At 37.5% G+C, this 20,881-nt stretch overlaps 1 pseudogene; it reads right to left on the reverse strand.

Moving 5' to 3' along the window:
* Positions 1–5,695: 5,695 nt before the first annotated feature.
* LOC132628661 (uncharacterized) lies at positions 5,696–15,084 on the reverse strand (annotated as a pseudogene).
* Positions 15,085–20,881: the final 5,797 nt, after the last annotated feature.

The following is a 20,881-nucleotide window of genomic DNA, read 5'->3' on the forward strand; positions in this document are numbered from 1 at the left end:
GATGTTGGGATGATTTTTACGGTCACTTATACGGACCGTATAAGTGTCCGTATAATTTCGTCGGGACAGATTTTTAAAAGTTGATATAAGGACCTCAACACATTTATTTCATTTCATTTTTCTTCTCCGCAACTCAAGAATTCTCTAGAACCTTCCACACACTCCATATACAAGAACTCATGAGAAATTGATGATCAACTTCATCAAATCAACAAAACTAAGTGTGAGAAACACATCAAAGTTCATCCAAGTTAAGAAATTCCATGGGAAGTGAAACTAGGGTTTTGCTCAAGTGAAGTATTTCCACTTAAAGTTTATTCCCACACTATCAAAGGTAAGTTTTATGGTATTTAAATGTTATTTAAGGTGTTGAAAAGTTGAAACACTTGGATTGTGGAAGGGTATAGGAAATGGGTCATGAAAGTGGGAATAGTGTTATTTTTGAGTAGTAGTTTGGAATGAATCATGAATATTGAGATATTGTGATTGTAATTACATTATGAATGATGTCAAGAGCATGATAGAAACATTAGATGTGAATGAATGTAATGTTGTGCTATGATTATGATTATGGATGACCTTGAGAGGAAATTGCGGGGATTGGATAATGATGAATTTGATAAAAGTTATTGACGATGATATTATGAATGTTGTTATTGACATTTGGGAGTTGATATATGATATGGAGAAAGTAGTATAAATAAAGGAGACGCTGCTCAAATTTTTCTAGCTTAGTTCAAACACGCTTATGTTATCGATTATCTAATATGAGTATGAACTCCCTTGAAGGTAAAGACGTGAGCAACGAAGAAGAATGATCAAACGATAGAGTAGCTACACGAAAGAGGTATGTAAGGCCTAGTCCTTTCTTTCTAAGGCACGATTCCTATGGTATGAATCCTCCTATCTTTCCATGATTTTCCTACGTATCGAAAATTATGAGTCTACGATTATAAAGATCTTCATATAAGATAAAGAAAAGAGGTATGTTACAAGCATGGCAACACCGATGATGAATCTAAGTCTAGAAGTCCTAAAGCTCATGATACGATATTCCTAGGAAACTAATGATCCTTATATATGATTCCTACAATATTATTTTCCCTACTTCTGCATGACTTTCTTACATTCCAGGAACTATGAGTTAAAGTTGATAAAGAGCTTCTTATGAGGTAAAGATGAGAAAAATGTCATGAATACGAAAATAATGATGGTAAGTTTAAGCCTAGAGATTCGAAAGCAAGTTATGATGTCTAAGAAGTTAAAGATCCTACTTACGATCTCTTGATGTTGTTCATGGTGTACACTCACCTTAAAATGTTAGTTCCATCAAGGTGAGATATGGTGAATATGATTACTCCATAATGTAATCGGGGTTCTCGACCTTATGTCACCCCAACATTGTTATAGATTGTCTATAAGCTCTAATGCATGTCCTATGACCAATGTTCCGAAAAGTTACGAGTCTATGTTCATAGAGGGTTCCATATGTGATAAAGGCAAGAGATATACCATAGATACGATGATGGTAATGAAGAGCCTAAGTTTAGAGATTATAAATTCTATCATGCGATATTTTTACGAAGTTCATGTTACGAATATGATATGATTTTCATAGATTGGCTTTAAATTCTAATGCATGCCCAATGAAAGGTTATGATAAGCTTATGAGATATATGTGATGATAACGATGACAATGTTGATAGTGATGACGATAATGATGATGATGATAATAGTGATGACACTAAAGATATTTATGGGCTTTTATGTATATGTGCCTATGTATGGCTATTATGAAACCTCAAGCTTATATAGCCGGGTAGCATATATATATATATATATATATATATATATATATATATATATATATATATATATATGTATGATGCGCGCGCACCATTGCAATTGGGTATGGAGTACCACTAAGCCTTGGTAGGGCCAGGTACGGATATCACTGAGCCTTGGTAGGGCCAGGCACGGACAACACTGAGCCTTGGTAGGGCCAGGCACGTATAACGCCAGGCATTATTATAGCTGGGTACGTAAGACACCGAACCTATATAGTCGGGTACGATACTACTATGTATTTAAATGTATGAAAAGCCCGGGAGACATGAATGTGATATTGTCGAGCCACTACGTTGCCGAATACGGATAATGTTTAATGTGCATAAGCAGACATGGTACTATGATATATATATATATATATATATATATATATATATATATATATATATATATATATATATATATATGATACGATGAGGTATGCGCTATGATGATACATGTACTATGATTATATATGATATAGACATGAAAGGTATCCACCCTTAAGAGTTACGTAGGTTATATCTTCACCTTATGTATTATGATTTCTCTATTATGTTCATTTCATTCATGCCTTACATACTCAGTACAATATTCGTACTGACGTCCATTTTCTTTTGACGCTGTGTTCATGCCCACGGGTAGACAGGGAGGCGACCATGATTTATAGAATCCGGTAAGCAGACTTTTGAGAGCACTCCATTATTCCGACGGTGCCATTGATTTACTGTTTAGTGTGCATATATGTTTTGGGCGCGACGGGGTCCTGTCTCGTCCATATGTCTATTATTCTAGTAGAGGCTCGTAGATACGTATGTGTGGGTAGCATGGTCTCACGATGTTATTATTGTGTGTATATTATTTTAATAGCCGAAGGGCTTATGTGTATAAAAGTAATTATGTTTCCAAATGAAAAATGATTTTCCTATGATTTGAGTATGAATTTGACGAATGAACGCTTAACGAGTATGATAAGTAGTAGAATGAGTGGTGCTCGGTGGTTAGCCCCGGGTACCCGTCATGGCCCCTAGTTGGGTCGTGAAAAAGGTGGTATCAGAGCAGTTCAGTCCTAGGAAGTGTCTACGAGTCGTGTCTAGTAGAGTCTTGTTTATGGTGTGTTGCGCGCCACATCTATAAACAGGAGGCTACAGGGCATTTAGGATGGTTACTTTTCTTTCATCTCTAAGATCGTGCGATAGAGCTAAGCCATAGGAAATGAGATTCCTTATACTAACCCCTGATTGCAGCAGAAGAACGGTATTGACCGAAGAAAGTGATTCATGATGTTGAAGTTACAGAGGTAAGTCACTTCACTGAGACTACGTTATCAGGGTACGTATTCATATGTTAATGGATTGGTTGTCATAAAGGTAAGTCAGTGTTCATATGATAGAGAAATTGATTAAATGTGTCTCTTGATGATAAGTTCAGTTATAAGTTGAGGACTAAGCAAATTGAATAAATCAGAACAAAGGTAAGCGACGGTACGAAAGATGTGTGTCGAATAAAGTAAGAATATTGAGGTATGATTGAAATGTAAAGCTGAGGGATGAAAGAGAAAGTAAATAGGAAGGGATAACAGGGTAGATCGCTAAGGGATCAGGTACATCTCGAAGCGTGATATATGAGGTAAGTTTCAACATCCTTGTGCTTTTACTTGAAAGTGGGAGCCCTGTGTGGCTGAGATATGTCGTATATATGTATTGGCCCTGTGAGGCATTGTTGGTATTTGCTGCTTGCAGGTTTTGAGATTGTAAGAAATATAGAGGAAACTCTGCCGAAATTTTCCTAGAATCTAAAGGAGATAAGACATAAGCTTGTGATATGTCCTAATGGGAAAAGATGTTGTGCAAAAAGTAATGGCAGGACGAGATTAAGTTAGGAGTATCGTTAACAACTACAGGAGGTGAGTTAAACACTATTGAATTGATAGTAATGGCAGTTATAAGAGCGACATTAATACGGTAAAGAGAAATGCTAGAGTAAATTAGGGAGACTGGTAGTGCTAAAACATGAAATAGAAGAGAAAGGGTAACTCCAATAGAGTGTGATACTGAAGTATTAATTGGAGGGATAAGCACGATAAAGATACGATAAGTTTATTAGCAAAATAAAGCAACAACGTCACAGAGACAGAGGTACGAATATGAAGGGTTATAATGAATGTGAATACATTGGTGAGATAACTTATGTGGTGAGTGTAATAGGGTTAATCAGAAAGAGTAACAGGTTAAGTATGCTTACTTCACGAGGTTTATTCTACTTTACGAGCAGGCTTACGAACGAGGTAAAGAAGTGGCACCCTATAGCGTTGATTATGATCAAGGTATAATGAGAGCGTGGCAAGAACTGTAATACAATGCAAGTAAAGTATAGGGAGGAAATGACTAAAGATGTGACATGTTCTATATGAATGAAGAATGAATGCAGGTGTGAAGCCAACTAGCGAGCCATGGGGCAGTATATGAGAAATGCTTATAAGACCTTGTTAGGGGAAAGTCCAGCATAGAGGTTCCTTAATGACAAAAATAATAGCAAGCAATATGTCACACCCTAATCTCCCTAGGGTGTGATGGGCACCCGACCCTTACTTAGGTCCGAGCGAACCCTCTGACCCTTAGTGCACACATAATCTTTTTGAACCTTTAAATCAAATAAAGATGAAATACATAGTATAATTTTCAGAAATATTCTTTTTCGTTGTTCTCAAATTACACAAAATCTGTAATCATAGAACTTATACCATAACACGAAATGACACATCGGCTGATGAAGCCGCTTACAGAACTGACAACCATTACCCACGACTCTATCTGCAAAGTCTCTAACATTAACCAGACATCATAGCACATATACTCTGACTCGGCAGCACTCCGGGAACAAGTGGAGCTTGAAAACTTCACTGGAACATCTTCTGTGATATCTTCCACTCATCTGGGTGTACCTGCGTGGCATGAAACGCATCCCCCGAAGAACAGGGGGTAAGTACGGAATATGTACTGAGCATGTAAGGCGTGAAATACAAAAAACAGAACCAGAATCGAAACAAACAGTACAAGAGTAAGTACATTATCCAGATTACCAAACGCTTATTTTCCAATCACAAATCGTGTATGTAGAGGTCATATGTCAGGAAAAGTGCAGATCCAGAATATCAGAATGTTTGTTTCCAAACACAGATTATATATGCCAGAGTCATATGTCAGAAGGAGTACGGATCCAGAATGTCAGATTGTTTATTTTCCAGACACAGATCACGTATGCCGATGTCATAGGTCGGAAGAAGTACAGAAGGTACAGAATGCCAAAATGCATACTTTCCAAACACAAATCATGCATGTCAGAATCATATGTCATATATATGCACATAACAGATCCCGACCCTCTCGTGAGGGACGCGGTGAACAGAATCATGTAACAGATCCCGGCCCTCTAGTAAGGGACGCGGTGAATGGTGATAATAACGAGGTTAGGGAGATCCCAAATTTATAATTAAAATATAAGAAGTGCGGAAGCAAATATAGAAGAGAATCTAAAAACTAGAAAATAAAAGATATGGGAAATTCGAAGGAACAATCCACGAATTTCCAAGAACGTTAGTTCTAAAGTCTTGACAAAATCCAAGTAACAACGTATAGATTTATAGGAAGAAATCTAACGCCTTTACTTGAGATAACAAATCAAAAACAGTAGATTAGGATCCTGACCGCTTTGTGAGTAACTTAAGACAACAATTAGTATTTAGAACTAACCGCCTTCGAAAGAATACCAAAAAGAAATCAAAGATATCAAGGAAGAAATTATCTTACTACCTTGAACTAGGAACTAGTTAGGTTGAAAGATAAATCCTAAAGTAATGCCACAAAGGTTCAAAAGAACTCTCAATATAATATATTCTTCAAAATCTGATTTACAATGAATGACAATCACCCCTTTATATAGTTGTAAAGAAGGAGCTAGTCAAAATAGAAATAAATGGGAATTATCTTCCCTAGAAGCATAGAAGACTTCCCACACTTGGACCAAGGCAGTCAACATAGATTAAAACAACCTAGAAGACTACCCACACTTGGACCAATGCAAGTCAACATAGATTAAAACAACAATTAAATATTTATTCTAGAAAATAATAATATTTGGGCTAATTTTGGGCTGCTGGAAACTTCTTCTTTTGGGGCTGATTTGGACCTCATTCCATCTCACTTTGGACTTTAATTTGGGCCTCCAAATAAGTGTAAGACTTGAGGAAAAAATCTGAATTGGGCTGGAGCTCTTCTTCCATCATAAGACACTTTTGAATTGTTGATTGCAGCCCATTAAGCTTGTCTTGCAATTTCCTCGTTTGAGATCTTGTCATGGGTTTTCTTGGAACTTCCAAATCTTCATCCACGTCCTTCAATAATTCTGAGCTACCATGGATGCTATCATTCCCCTCTTCTTGAGATGAATTCGTCCTCGAATTTAAACCTGCATCAAATAAGGAAAGATCAGAAACATTGAAAGTAGCACTAACTTGATACTCACTAGGAAGATCAAGTTTGTAAGCATTGTCTCCAATCCTTTCAAGGACTTCAAATGGACCATCTCCTCTTGGGTCTAGTTTGGATCTTCTTTTGGTAGGAAACCTTTCCTTCCTGAAATGCACCCATACTTGATCCCCGGGCTTAAAAATAACAGATTTTCGCCCCTTATTTCTCCTTAAGGCAGTCTGCTCATTCTTCCGCTCAATTGCAAGCTTTGTTTGTTCATGAATCTTCTTCATCATTTCAGCCTTCTTCCTACCATCAAGATTAACAATATTATCAGTAGGCAAAGGCAGCAAATCAAGGGGGGTGAGGGGATTAAAGCCATAAACAACTTCAAAAGGAGACTTACCTGTAGAAGAATGGACAGTTCTATTATAGGCAAACTCTACCATGGACAAATGTTCTTCCCAAAATGTTAATTTTCCTTTTAGAACAGCCCTCAACATATTCCCTAAAGTCCTATTAACTACTTCTGTTTGCCCGTCAGTTTGCGGGTGACAAGACGTAGAAAATAGTAGTTTAGTTCCCAACTTTCCCCAAAGAACTCTCCAAAAGTGACTTAAAAACTTAGCATCCCTATCACTAATAATAGTTTTAGGTATACCATGTAATTTAACCACTTCATGTGATGCATCATTAGTCTTCAAACATGGAATAAAGCGAGCCATTTTTGAAAATCTATCTACCACCACAAATATACTGTCCTTACCATGCTTAGTTCTAGGCAAACCTAACACAAAATCCATGGAAATATCAAGCCAAGGGGAAGTGGGAACAGGTAAAGGAGTATAAAGACCATGTTACGTGGTAACACTTTCGATTTGGCTTGTTTACATTCAAGACATTGAGAGCACACTTTCTCAACATCCTTTCGCATGCCTGGCCAAAAGAAATGTTCAGCAAGTATATCCAATGTTTTGGGCACTCCGAAGTGTCCCATGAGTCCACCACAATGTGCTTCCCTAACAAAAAATTCACGCAAAGAGCAATTAGGGATACACAATTTATTTTCCTTAAAAAGAAATCCATCTTGAAGATTAAACCGTTCATAAGGACCCAACTTACATTCTGCAAAAACCTTGCCAAAATCAGAATCATTAGCATAAAGGCCCTTGATTTGATCAAAACCCATCAGCTTAGAAGTAAGAGTAGAGACTAAGACATACCTTCTTGACAGTGCATCAGCAACCACATTCTTCTTGACAGTGCTTACAAGCAATCACATATGGGAAAGTTTCAATAAATTCAACCCATTTTGCATGCCTACGATTAAGCTTACCTTGGCTCTTCAAATATCTCAAGGATTCATGATCAGTCTTAACCACAAACTCTCTAGGCCACAAATAATGCTGCCAAGTAGCTAAAGCCTTTACCAAAGCATAGAGCTCTTTGTCATAAGTTGAGTAGTTCAATGTAGCTCCACTCAACTTTTCACTAAAGTATGCAATAGGCTTGGACTCCTGCATTAAAAAAACACCTATTCCTTTTCCAGAAGCATCACATTCAACCTCAAAAGACTTAGAAAAATTAGGTAATTGCAAAAGAGGAGCAGAACATAATTTTTCTTTCAACAAGTTAAAAGCATCATCTTGGTCTTTCCCCCATGTAAAACCCTTATCTTTCTTGATAACTTCAGTTAGAGGAGCAGCAATGGTGCTAAAATCTCTAACAAATCTCCTATAAAAACTAGCAAGCCCATGAAAACTTCTAACCTCAGTTACACTCTTAGGTTTAGGCCACTCTCTAATTGCCTTGATTTTCTCTTCATCAACCTCAACAGGCACACTTTTTGAGATTAACAAACAATTGTTGTTTTCTAAGAACTTCAAAAACTTGTTTTAGGTGTTCTACATGCTCATCTAGAGTTTTAGAAAAGATCAAGATATCATCAAAATAAACCACCACAAACTTTCCATGAAAATCCTTAAAAACATGATTCATCAATCTCATGAACGTGCTGGGTGCATTAGTCAAGCCAAAAGGCATAACTAACCACTCATAAAGCCCATATTTGGTCTTAAAAGCAGTTTTCCATTCATCTCCAGGATTCATTCGAATCTGATGGTAACTACTTTTTAGATCAATTTTAGAAAAGATTTTGGACCCATGCAATTGATCCAACATGTCATCAAGACGAGGAATAGGATGACGATACTTTACCGTAATCTTGTTGATAGCTCGACAATCCACGCACATCCTCCAAGATCCATCTTTTTTGGGCACCAATAGAACAGGAACTGAGCAAGGACTCAAGCTCTCTCGCACAAACCCTTTTTTAAGCAACTCTTCAACCTGCCTTTGCAACTCCTTTGTCTCTTCAGGATTACTCCTATAAGCAGGCCTATTTGGAATCTGTGCACCAGGCACAAAGTCAATTTGGTGTTCAATTCCACGCAAAGGTGGAAGACCTTTAGGAATATCTTCAGGAAAGATATCATCAAAGTCCTGCAAAAGAGAAAAAACACTACTTGGCAAAGAAGAAGTTAGTAGCTCAGAATTAATCAAGACTTCTTTGTAAGTAAGTAGTATTATGGGCTGTCCCTCTTTTCTTGCATTCAAACACTCTTTGGCTTTTATATAGAGACTCTCTTTTTTCTTTCCCTTAGCCTCTTTCCTCTTACCAAAACTTTCTTTTTTTCCACTCAAACCCTTTTTTACCTCTTTGCTTAAGTTGCTGCCCTCTTTCTCTCTCTCTTGGCCATCTTTCATTTCTTTTCCCTCAAGCTCACCTTTTTTCTGTCCCCTTTGTTTTCCCATTGATTCCCTCAATCTCTTTTGATCTTCAAACACCTGAGAAGGTGTTAAAGGTGCAAGAGTATACTTCTTGCCATTAAGCTCAAGTGAATATCTGTTCTTCCTTCCATCATGAAAAGTATTCCTATCGAACTGCCATGGACGACCAAGCAAGATATGACAAGCTTGCATAGGAATGACATCACAAAGAGTATCATCCTCATACCTGCTAACATTGAATGAAATCATGCATTGTTTGTTGACTTTCAACTCACCACTATCATTCAACCATTGGAGTCTATAGGGCTTAGGGTGTTTCATGCATGCAAGCCCTAACGTATCTACCAAGTGTGAACTCACTACATTAGCACAACTACCACTGTCAATAATCATAGAACAAGTTCTCCCCCTTATCCCACACCTAGTATGGAATATATTTTCCCTTTGTTCTTCACTATTGACTCCCAAATTGATAGCCATAATCCTCCTAACTACTGCAACCAAACTATCATTAAAAGGAAGTTCTACATCATCTTCACTCACACCTCCCTCTTCTTCCTCTTTCTCACTTTTTTTACTCTCATTTTCTCCATCAAGAATCTTCCTAGCTACCCCAACAAAACCACTATTAGGCAACTCTACATCATCTTCACTCACACCTCCCTCTTCTTCCTCTACCTCACTTTTTTCACTCTCATACTCTCCATCTTCTTTCATGAGAATATTTCTTCTATTTGGACATTCATGCATCATATTCCCTCTTCCATGACATTTGTAACATTGAATAGAACTAGAAGGTTTTGGTGATTTAGGATTAAAAGTTTTACCCCCCTCCTTTTCATCTACTTTGGCCTTCCCCTTGCCTTCTTAAGGCCTAGAAGTCACATCTTGTTTCGGCCATGGCTTCTTTGAATTGGTGTTTGGCTGACTCCTCCATGAGCTAGCTTGCTGCTTTCTTTTAATTTGCTTTTCTAATTTTACAGTCATATCCACTAACTCATCTAAAGTTACATATTGTTGTATCTCTACTACATCAGCTATTTCTTTATTTAAACCATTAAGAAATCTAGCCATAGTGGCCTCTTCATCTTCTACACAATTAGCTTGGATCATAGCCATATCCATAGCTTTGAAGTATTCATCAACAGTCATGGTTCCCTGCTCCAATCTTCGAAGACGCATTTGTAGGTCTCTTTGAAAGTGGGAAGGCACGAACCTCTTCTTCATGACTCTCTTCATCTCAGCCCAAGTAGCAATGGGCGGTTCTCCATCTTGTTGTCTATCCCTTGTAAGCTTTTTCCACCAAATAGAAGCATAGTCAGAAAATTCAACAACGGCAAGTTTTACCTTCTTAGCTTCAGAATAGTTGTGACAATAAAAAATGGCTTCAACTTTCCTCTCCCAATCAAGGTACAAGTCTGGATCTCTTGTGCCCTTGAAAGTTGGCATCTTCATCTTTATGCTATTGATGTTATCATCTTCCACTCTTCCTCGTTGTCCCCTCCTATCTCTCCCTACCCTATCTAGATTTACATCCAGATCATCAACAAAATCATCTATAGGGTTTTCTTGATTTACAATGGGGCCATGGGGCATATTTCTTCTATTTTGAGGCCTAGGATTATTTTGTGGTTGTACAACATGTTGACCTCCCCTCCTAAGTTCAGCTATTGTCTCATTTTGTTCAGCAATGGCATCCTTGATCTCTTGAAATTGCAAGGTCCATCTTTCGAATTGTTGGTGCATAGCTTGTAGAGTGAAGTCATTTCTTCCTCGGATCTCGGCTTCTTGGCGAGCCCTCCTTTCATCATCACTACTACCTGTATTAGTCATCTCAAAAACAATAGTTTATCACTCAAAGTTTGGCTGCTTTTTTTCTCAATTGTTCTCACTCACTCTTGCCTTTTTCCACTCAAATAACCTTTGGAAAAACACTTTATGGATTTATAATTAAACCCCACTAGATTCAAACCCTTGGTAGTAAAATAAAGAATTTTGGGGCACTAAAGAAAGTAAAGAACCAATCCTAGAAAGAATTAGAATTTAGTTGAAACAAGACTCGAACAAAAGGAATGTTTTTTTTTTAAACAAGATAAAAGGAGTAAGAAAAAAAATTGATTGCTTCTTATCTTTAAAGATCTAGGATCCCCTCTTCTTGTTTTCTATCTTAATCTTTAGAAAACAAATAAGATGGAAGAAATTTCTTGAAAGCAAACACTAAATTTTTTTCGTCACTGTTCACTGCTACAGTACTTTTTAATTTTTTTTTTGTCTTTTTTTTTTTTGCTCTTTTTTTTTTTTCAAGAATTCCCCAAGATTATCAAGAACGGAATCTTGATAGAACCGCTCTGATACCACTTGATAATAACGAGGTTAGGGAGATCCCAAATTTATAATTAAAATATAAGAAGTGCGGAAGCAAATATAGAAAAGAATCTAAAAACTAGAAAATAAAAGATATGGGAAATTCGAAGGAACAATCCACGAATTTCCAAGAAGACAACCTAGAAGACTACCCACACTTGGACCAATGCAAGTCAACATAGATTAAAACAACAATTAAATATTTATTCTAGAAAATAATAATATTTGGGCTAATTTTGGGCTGCTGGAAACTTCTTCTTTTGGGGCTGATTTGGACCTCATTCCATCTCACTTTGGACTTTAATTTGGGCCGCCAAATAAGTGTAAGACTTGAGGAAAAAATCTGAATTGGGCTGGAGCTTTTCTTCCATCATAAGACACTTTTGAATTGTTGATTGCAGCCCATTAAGCTTGTCTTGCAATTTCCTCGTTTGAGATCTTGTCATGGGTCTTCTTGGAACTTCCAAATCTTCATCCACGTCCTTCAATAATTCTGAGCTACCATGGATGCTATCAAATGGAGTCATCATGTATGCGGACATCATATATCATATACACACATAGCAGATCCCGGCACTTTAATGAGGGACGCGGTGGACGGAGTCATGTATCATTTATGCTTATAACAGAACCCGACCATTTAATGAGGGACGCGGTGAATCAGAATAATGCATGTCAAACCATATATCATGATAACAACACGGTTAGCGGAAGACTTTAGAATTGAAAATTAGAAAGGGGGGAAGGATTGATTCTTGAGAAAGAAGTTCACAAGTTCAAGTATTTGATACTTAAAACGTTGTTTAATAGTGAAAGAAGGAGTTGAATCAATTAAGAAGAAGAAGAAATGGAGGGAGGGAACTCAAACAAGGAATCTTACCATCGAAGAATCCGAGTTGTGGTTCAAAGTAGAACAAAAAGGGCATAACCCAAAAGAGAACCTCAAAGGTCTCCACAAGCACAAGGCTAATATTATTAATATTCAAACTTAGTTACAATGAATAAGAAAACACCCCTTTATATAGGAGAAATGGTGGCTGCCACCCTAAATAAAATAAAGAACATTCTAGACATTAAAGTTGGTCAAACCAAATTAATTAAGGTGCAATTTCCAAGCTGCATAGAAGACCACCAATTCTTTGTTCCAAAGTGCATAGAAGACCACCAACACTTTGTTCCAATGTGCATAGAAGACCACCAACACTTTTTTCAATAAAAACATTAAATGTAGTCAACATAGCATTACATGATCTTCTAGAAACACAAGTATGGGCTGCTGAACTTGTTCCTTCTTTGGGCATGTTTTGGGCCATAATCCAACTCATCTTGGTTTTCAATTGGGGCCTCCAATTAGTATTAAGACTTTCCCTAAAGATCTCCTTTGGGCTGGAGCTATTCCTCCATTACATGACATGTCATTACCAAATGAAGCCCATTAAAGCATCTTGATATTTTTTAGTCTTCAACGAAAATTAAGCTTCCTTGGTTGCTATCATTCTCCCCCTCTTATAGAAGATTCGTCCCAAATCTTGGTGGTGACCTTTTTTGATCCTTAATGCATTTGAGCCTCCATGGTTGCTATCATTCTCCCCCTCTTAAAGAAGATTCGTCCGCGAATCTTGACATTGACCTACAACCAACATGATAATCACAATACGTAGGGAGCAAACAAAGGAAACAAAACAAGCATTTGGTAAAAACAACACAAGGTAGTGACCATGCAACCACTTAACCCACTTAGTTCTTTTATGCACAAACACCCCTTTTAAATATCCAAGCATTACATCATCTAATAGAACAATGTAATTTCCAACACAAGAACTAAAAACACAATTCATTAGCTCTTTAAACAGTAGAGGATCATTAGCCAGACCAAAAGCATATGAATACCAAGAAAACATACCATATTTGCTCTTTCTAAACAACTTAACCTCACCATTCAATATACCATGGTCATGATATGGATCAAAAGTTATTTTCTTGTGAAGTGGCTTGGAATGAACCTGCAAATAAGGATCTAGAAAACAAGATAAAGATATTGTGAAGTTGAAAACATGTGAGCACTTGTCCTTTTCCACACTTGAGCTACTACATTCTGCACCTAGCTCAACTTTCTCAATATCTACGGCACCAAAAGCTTCATGTGTCTCAATGTCTTCATTGGAAACTTCATCACCTTTGCTTCCTTCATTGGAATCCCAAAGTGGACAAAAATGTACAGTAAACTCATGTTTAGTATCATCCCATAATGGGTTATCCCACACTTTAAAACCTTGACTCATGAGATTGTCTTCTTCAAGTGAGCTGTCATCATCCTTTACACAAAGTTCATCCTCAATGTTCTGCATGAAAGGAGATAAAAGACTAAAACAAGAAAGAGTTAGTTTATTAGCATATGAACAAGATTCATCCTTTCTCAAATTCTCTTGGATTTGTTCACTCAACTTATCTCGTTTCCCACGTTCACCACATTGTGGCAGACTGCTCACGTGAGAAGAACAACAAAAAAAGTTATGTTCACTCTCAATTTGAGTTATATCTTCACCTAAAACCCTTGATTCAACAAATTGTGGTACAAGTTCAGTTTTGTTTGCATCTACAAATAGATCATCGATAAGGTCATACCACATGAGATCATCAAGCTCAACTTTGTCTTCTACTTGCAATTGTTTCCACAAATCATTAGCCTTTGCTATTTTCAAATCCCATTTGAAGCTAGATTCTTCCTTCAATTGTTGTTCCAACACTTCAATGGGTTCTTCTTTAACAACCTGCACATTTGGAGCACAAATACTAGAAAAAGAATGAGTTAAAAGGTTAGAGCTTGAACAAGATCCTTTCACACTTATGCACTCTTTTCTTTTAAGCACTTCTTTTCTATCATCTCTCAAGTGCTTTTGTTCAACCTCTATTTTACCTCCCAAACGCACTTCACTCGATTCTGTCCACTCATTTCCAGTTCTTGACAACTCACTCTCTTCATTCATCACTTCCTCTACTTTTTCCTCTCTTGAGTTGTCAAGTTTCTCACCCTTACTTCTCTCTTTGTTTTGTTGCTCATCCTCACTTTTGTTTGAATTGAAAAAGGATCCAACTGATGAAGAAGCACTCCCTTGCTTTCCTTGGAAGAATATGTTATTTGAAGTATCATAAGCACCCACATACTTGCCAAGAATTCCTCTACTATCTTTTGGAGGACTTCTAACATCAACTCTGATTTTTGATTTCTACAGGCACTTGATGTGTCCCTTTGGTCCTTCTTTTCATACGCCTTGTGCTTCAACTCCCCCTCATTAGATGAAGGATAGTTTGAAGATGTTTTTTTGGAATTATGTTGTTTCTTCGTTTTTTCATCCCACTCATCATTTGCTTTCTTCATTGCTTCATAGAGTTTTCGTAACCAGTAAAAGTCATTTTCATCTCTTTCTTTTAATATTTTATCTTCTTCCTTTCTTTTGGTATCCATGGATGTAGCCACAACCTCCCAAAGACCTGCAAATTGCTTAATTACAAACAAAAAATTGTTAGAAGCAAAAGGACCTCACCAAAAGCTCACCCTTACATCACTCAAGTAGTGACTCTCAACACTCGTGTATCACACAAGTAGGCTTTTACCCTCAAAGAATCTCACCATTCTCGCCTTTTACCGCTCAAGGGCTGCTCCTCGAAGTTCTTCAATAAACCAACAACTCAAACACCTCAAAGTAAGTTCCAAAGCTTGGTTCAAGAATGGAGTTTATGTCAAACAAAGAAAAGGACAACAAAAACTTAAACTGACAGGAAATAAGAAATACACAATGAAAATAGAGAGAGAGAAAAACACTGAACAAATTAGCACGAAACAAAGAAATAGACACAAAATTACTAGACAACTCTAAGTATGGACAAATACTTCAAGTATCTAGTAAGAGAACATAAAGAAAACCAAATGCAAGAAATTAACACTTTCAAGAAAAGATTTAGAACATATCAATGAGTTTGGATACAAATGTATTGTAATGATCTTGCACTCCTCAATGTGAATTTTGAGTTCCTTGATGAGTTTTAGTCAAAGAATCTTTAAAACTAATGGGATTTTCAAGAGATAACAACCACAATGGGTTTCCCAATAATTTAAAGTCAAAAAATCACAAGATAAAGGATTGAAGAAATCAAGAATAAGTAAAGAAAACTTAGAGAGTACTGTTCACGGCACTGTCCACTTGAGTAGTTTTTTTTTTCTAACTTTTTTTTTGCTACTGTTCACGTGCTACAGTATTTTTTCAGTTTTTTTTTTTGGTATTTAGAATTCAAATCAATAGATCGGGTGAGTATAGGAATACTCAACCATCCAAAGCTCTGATACCACTTGATAACAACACGGTTAGCGGAAGACTTTAGAATTTGAAAATTAGAAAGGGGGGAAGGATTGATTCTTGAGAAAGAAGTTCACAAGTTCAAGTATTTGATACTTAAAACGTTGTTTAATAGTGAAAGAAGGAGTTGAATCAATTAAGAAGAAGAAGAAATGGAGGGAGGGAACTCAAACAAGGAATCTTACCATCGAAGAATCCGAGTTGTGGTTCAAAGTAGAACAAAAAGGGCATAACCCAAAAGAGAACCTCAAAGGTCTCCACAAGCACAAGGCTAATATTATTAATATTCAAACTTAGTTACAATGAATAAGAAAACACCCCTTTATATAGGAGAAATGGTGGCTGCCACCCTAAATAAAATAAAGAACATTCTAGACATTAAAGTTGGTCAAACCAAATTAATTAAGGTGCAATTTCCAAGCTGCATAGAAGACCACCAATTCTTTGTTCCAAAGTGCATAGAAGACCACCAACACTTTGTTCCAATGTGCATAGAAGACCACCAACACTTTGTTCAATAAAAACATTAAATGTAGTCAACATAGCATTAAATGATCTTCTAGAAACACAAGTTTGGGCATGTTTTGGGCCATAATCCAACTCATCTTGGTTTTCAATTGGGGCCTCCAATTAGTATTAAGACTTTCCCTAAAGATCTCCTTTGGGCTGGAGCTATTCCTCCATTACATGACATGTCATTACCAAATGAAGCCCATTAAAGCATCTTGATATTTTTTAGTCTTCAACGAAAATTAAGCTTCATTGGTTGCTATCATTCTCCCCCTCTTATAGAAGATTCGTCCCGAATCTTGGTGGTGACCTTTTTGATCCTTAATGCATTTGAGCCTCCATGGTTGCTATCATATCATATATTCATATAACATATCCCGGTCCTTTAGTGAGGGACGCGGTGGACAGAATTGTCAATGCATGTCAGAAACATATACCATATATATACAGATAACAGATCCCGGCCCTCTATTGCGGAACACGGTGAACAGAATCATCATATGCCATCCTTGCCGCCATTCCCATATCATCATATCCAGATATATATTTATATAACAGAACCCGACCCGCAAGGGAGAGGGACGCGGTGAACAATGCAGAGGAAGACGCACGATAACAGAACCTGGCCCGGGGCGCAGTGAAGTACATACTGAGGCTTGCACGAGCAGAGTAGTGCGAAACCATATGCACACAAAACCAGACTCGATAGATACATACACTTACCGACATCGGAAGGCTCAGAAACAAGTTTCGGGTCAATCCGACTTAGTATAAGAAAGTTATGAGCGTTCGAAGTACAGAACGTTCTACAAGCATTTCAGAAGCCATTTTTGCAAAATCAAGGCCATAATCATGTCAAGTACCTTTCGGATATCGTTATGGATCAAATCAAATATAACTTTTGGAACCATATGTACGTGAAAGTTACAGACATTTTTACCACAGAACTTTTACGAACATTTCAAAGCAAATCTGAGATCTTTTACGAAAGTTAGGGACATTAAAACTTACAGAACTCTTTTAGAAACACAATTCTTTATGCTTATCCTGCTATTCAATCTTATAATAAGCTCGATCACATCAGACATACTTATATCAGAAGTGAATCAGAATCATAGGCAGACTCAGAAACATATTAAATAGAGCTTCAGAAATCATAGATACATATCAAAAAGGCGGATACGAATCATAGACAAACTCGGAATCACAGAATGGAGTAACCCCAAGATGCTTATCATACCTTGTTTGGCTCTAGGACATGCCAAAGAAAGAAAGGGTAAGCCTTACATACCTGTTCCACGTCGTATTAGCTACGTTTATTCGTCCAAGCTCGTTAGTATACATTCAAGGAGATTTAAATAATCATCAGACATACTGTCACATACTTATCTTAATCTTTCAAGTAAATTCACTTATAATCTGCCGAAATTTCGGCAGCATTTCCCCTGTAATTATACCACGTTAAAGAGGACCTTCAAATTAGTAGGAATACTAGAAGAAAATATTTTTTTGGATCAAATTTGGAGGTCCCAATTTTTCTCTCCTTTGGCCGAATATGGCCTTTGTTTGGAGTCTTCTCCAAGCTTCTTCTATTTCCAAATATTAAGAATGAAAATTGTGACTAATTAGTCATCTTTTGGGAATATATATTAGACCTCCATGTGGGCCTTGGGCCACCCCACATGGCCCATTTACTTAAGCCCAATTTTTCTTTCTTTTCTTTTCTTTTCCAAGCCCATTTTATTTCATGACAATTTTTTTTTTTTGTAATTCATGAAAAACTATTTTCCTAGTTTCCAACTTTGCCCTTAGCCTTCCTCAATATTTCCACTTCAAAAGTTTTTATACACAACTTGCGTGTTAAACAGAATAAAAAATATAGCCTTGCTCTTAACTCCCCGCAATTGTCTTGAATTATCCGGATGTACAAAATGCGGGATATAACATCCTCCCCCCCTTTAAAACATTCATCCTCGAATGTTCAACTGACCTCATGGGGTGTCATAATACTTCGGGAGGATCCTTTTTATAGTTGTCCTTTATGAACTTAGCTTGTAACCCTTTCCTCCTCTTTTATTACTCCTTAAAACACGTCGCTGCGTACGTAGGTACGGCACAAATTTGCCCGACATAAGGGATTCAAATCATGATCTAAACATATCATAATTCGTGTTGGCATAAAGCATTCCTTTAAAGTATCTTTCATCCTTCCCTTCATGTCGGCCTTACGGTACACTCATCGTCAATTTGTTTCTACTTCTTTCATGTATGCTTTTGATGTGCCGACATGTTTCGAACTGTGGTCCCGAGCTAATAAATTTCTCCTCTGGAGTCTGACAGTGTTGCGATTCCTTTTTAGTCCAATATAATATGTCTCCCCCCCCCCCCCCCCTTTTTAAGGGGCTCCTCATATGCCAATAGTCTTTTTGTGAAATCTTCATTTATACCTTACTTCTCATCTTTGTTTCCAACTCTGTGCATAACATATCAAAACTCCTCACCATAAGTTTTTCTTTCATTTTGCGCCTATATCATCATTCTTGTCAACATTCTCAAATGTTCTCCTCTTCCTTCGACTAATCCGTTAGTATACCTTTTCTACTTTCATTCTTAACCTTCCCTAGGTTCTTTCCTTCTCGAGTACTTTTCTTCTCTTTCCATTTGCGGCATCGGCTCGGAGGGTCGTGAAATTTTCTCTTTAAGCTCGCAAATCCATTTCATTCTTAAGTCATCCTTTTAGGAAAGTACTTCCATGTTCGAGATAACCATATTAATATAGCTATACTTTCATTCCTTTATATACCTTTCACCTTTTTCCGACACTTTGATCTCTTTATCTCCTATCTACACTCTGTCCTTCTTTCCCAAATATCGTTGTGTTAAGACTTTTCTATTCTTAACCTGTAGCGAAAATAACATCAGTTTATCTTATAACACTTGCACTATTCATTTTTGTTGTCACTTGAGCCTCGGTATCCTTGACTCGATTGAGGCCTTCTTTACCGTAGCGCCGGTTACTGGGACTCACATTTCCACTTGTATAATCACATATAAGATATCATACGCATTCGTTCATATATATAGTTATTATCAACTAACCCGCAAAATACTTCCAAACGCTATTCAAGCCTATCCAAATTTCAGAGCGGGGAGGCACTTTCTATCTCTTCACTGGTCTAGTCTGCCTCGTCCTACGTGACCTCTTAGGGTCTCCAACCTTCCCATATATTTTAGTTTCCCTTAGGCCACTCTAGCTTCTCATTTATCTCTTATGTCTGGATATATAGAATTTCTTGCACACTTCCCAGGGGGTCACCCATCCTGAAATTTCTCCCACCTCAGCACGCTTAACCTCGAAACTTTGGTGGAATCCGGTGCCTTAAGGCTGATATAATCGCGTCCGCTTCCTCACATGATCTAGAACGAATTGAAGTCTTACAGATTCCGAGACATGTTCGTAACACGTCCTTTCTTTTACAATTACTATTTTACCCTTTCGATCTTCAATGTTCACCTTTCACCTGTGAGTATGTTTATCTTTTATCCCAGATTTCCAAACTCCCGATGGTGGGGAACACGCCTTCGTCATCGTTACTTATGAGTACTCAGGTATCAGTGTGTTCAGATTTCCACTCACCGTCCGTACATAATAATCTACAGCAAAACTGCTTGTTAACTTTCTCTGAATCCTTCAACAGACCTGGTTCCTCTTATAACCATTCTTTCCTTTCAAATCTGTACACAGCAAATATCAACAATGCCTTACAGAGTGTACGGCTATTTATCACATTCTAGCCATCCGGAACTGCCAATTTCAGGTAACAGATCAAATATATCAATACTTACCGCAGTGACTTTCCATATCATCACTTACCTCCTTCCGTCGTACGTAAGGCTTATATATGGAATTTCATTTTCCTATCGCACGATCTATGACAGAAAGAAGGTCAACAATCCCTAGATGCCCCGTAGCCTCCTGTTTATAAATGTGGCACGCTTCACACCATAAACAGGACTCTACCGGACACGACTTTGCAGACAACCCCTTGGACAAACCTGCTCTGATAGCAAGCAATGTGTCACACCCTAATCTCCCTAGGGTGTGATGGGCACCCGGACCCTTACCTAGGGCTGAGCGAACCCTCTGACCCTTAGTGCACACATAATCTTTTTGAACCTTTAAATCAAATAAAGATGAAATACATAGTATAATTTTCAGAAATATTCTTTTTCATTGTTCTCAAATTAAACAAAATCTGTAATCATAGAACTTATACCATAACACGAAATGACACATCGGCTGATGAAGCCGCTTACAGAACTGACAACCATTACCCACGACTCTGTCTGCAAAGTGTCAAACATTAACCAGACATCATAGCACATATACTCTGACTCGGCAGCACTCCGGGAACAAGTGGAGCTTGCCAACTTCACTGGAACATCTTCTGTGATATCTTCCACTCATCTGGGTGTACCTGCGTGGCATGAAACGCAGCCCTCGAAGAACAGGGGGTCAGTACGGAATATGTACTGAGCATGTAAGGCGTGAAATACAGAAAACAG

Source organism: Lycium barbarum, chromosome 2 (assembly GCF_019175385.1).
Source record: "Lycium barbarum isolate Lr01 chromosome 2, ASM1917538v2, whole genome shotgun sequence".
NCBI lineage: Eukaryota > Viridiplantae > Streptophyta > Magnoliopsida > Solanales > Solanaceae > Lycium > Lycium barbarum.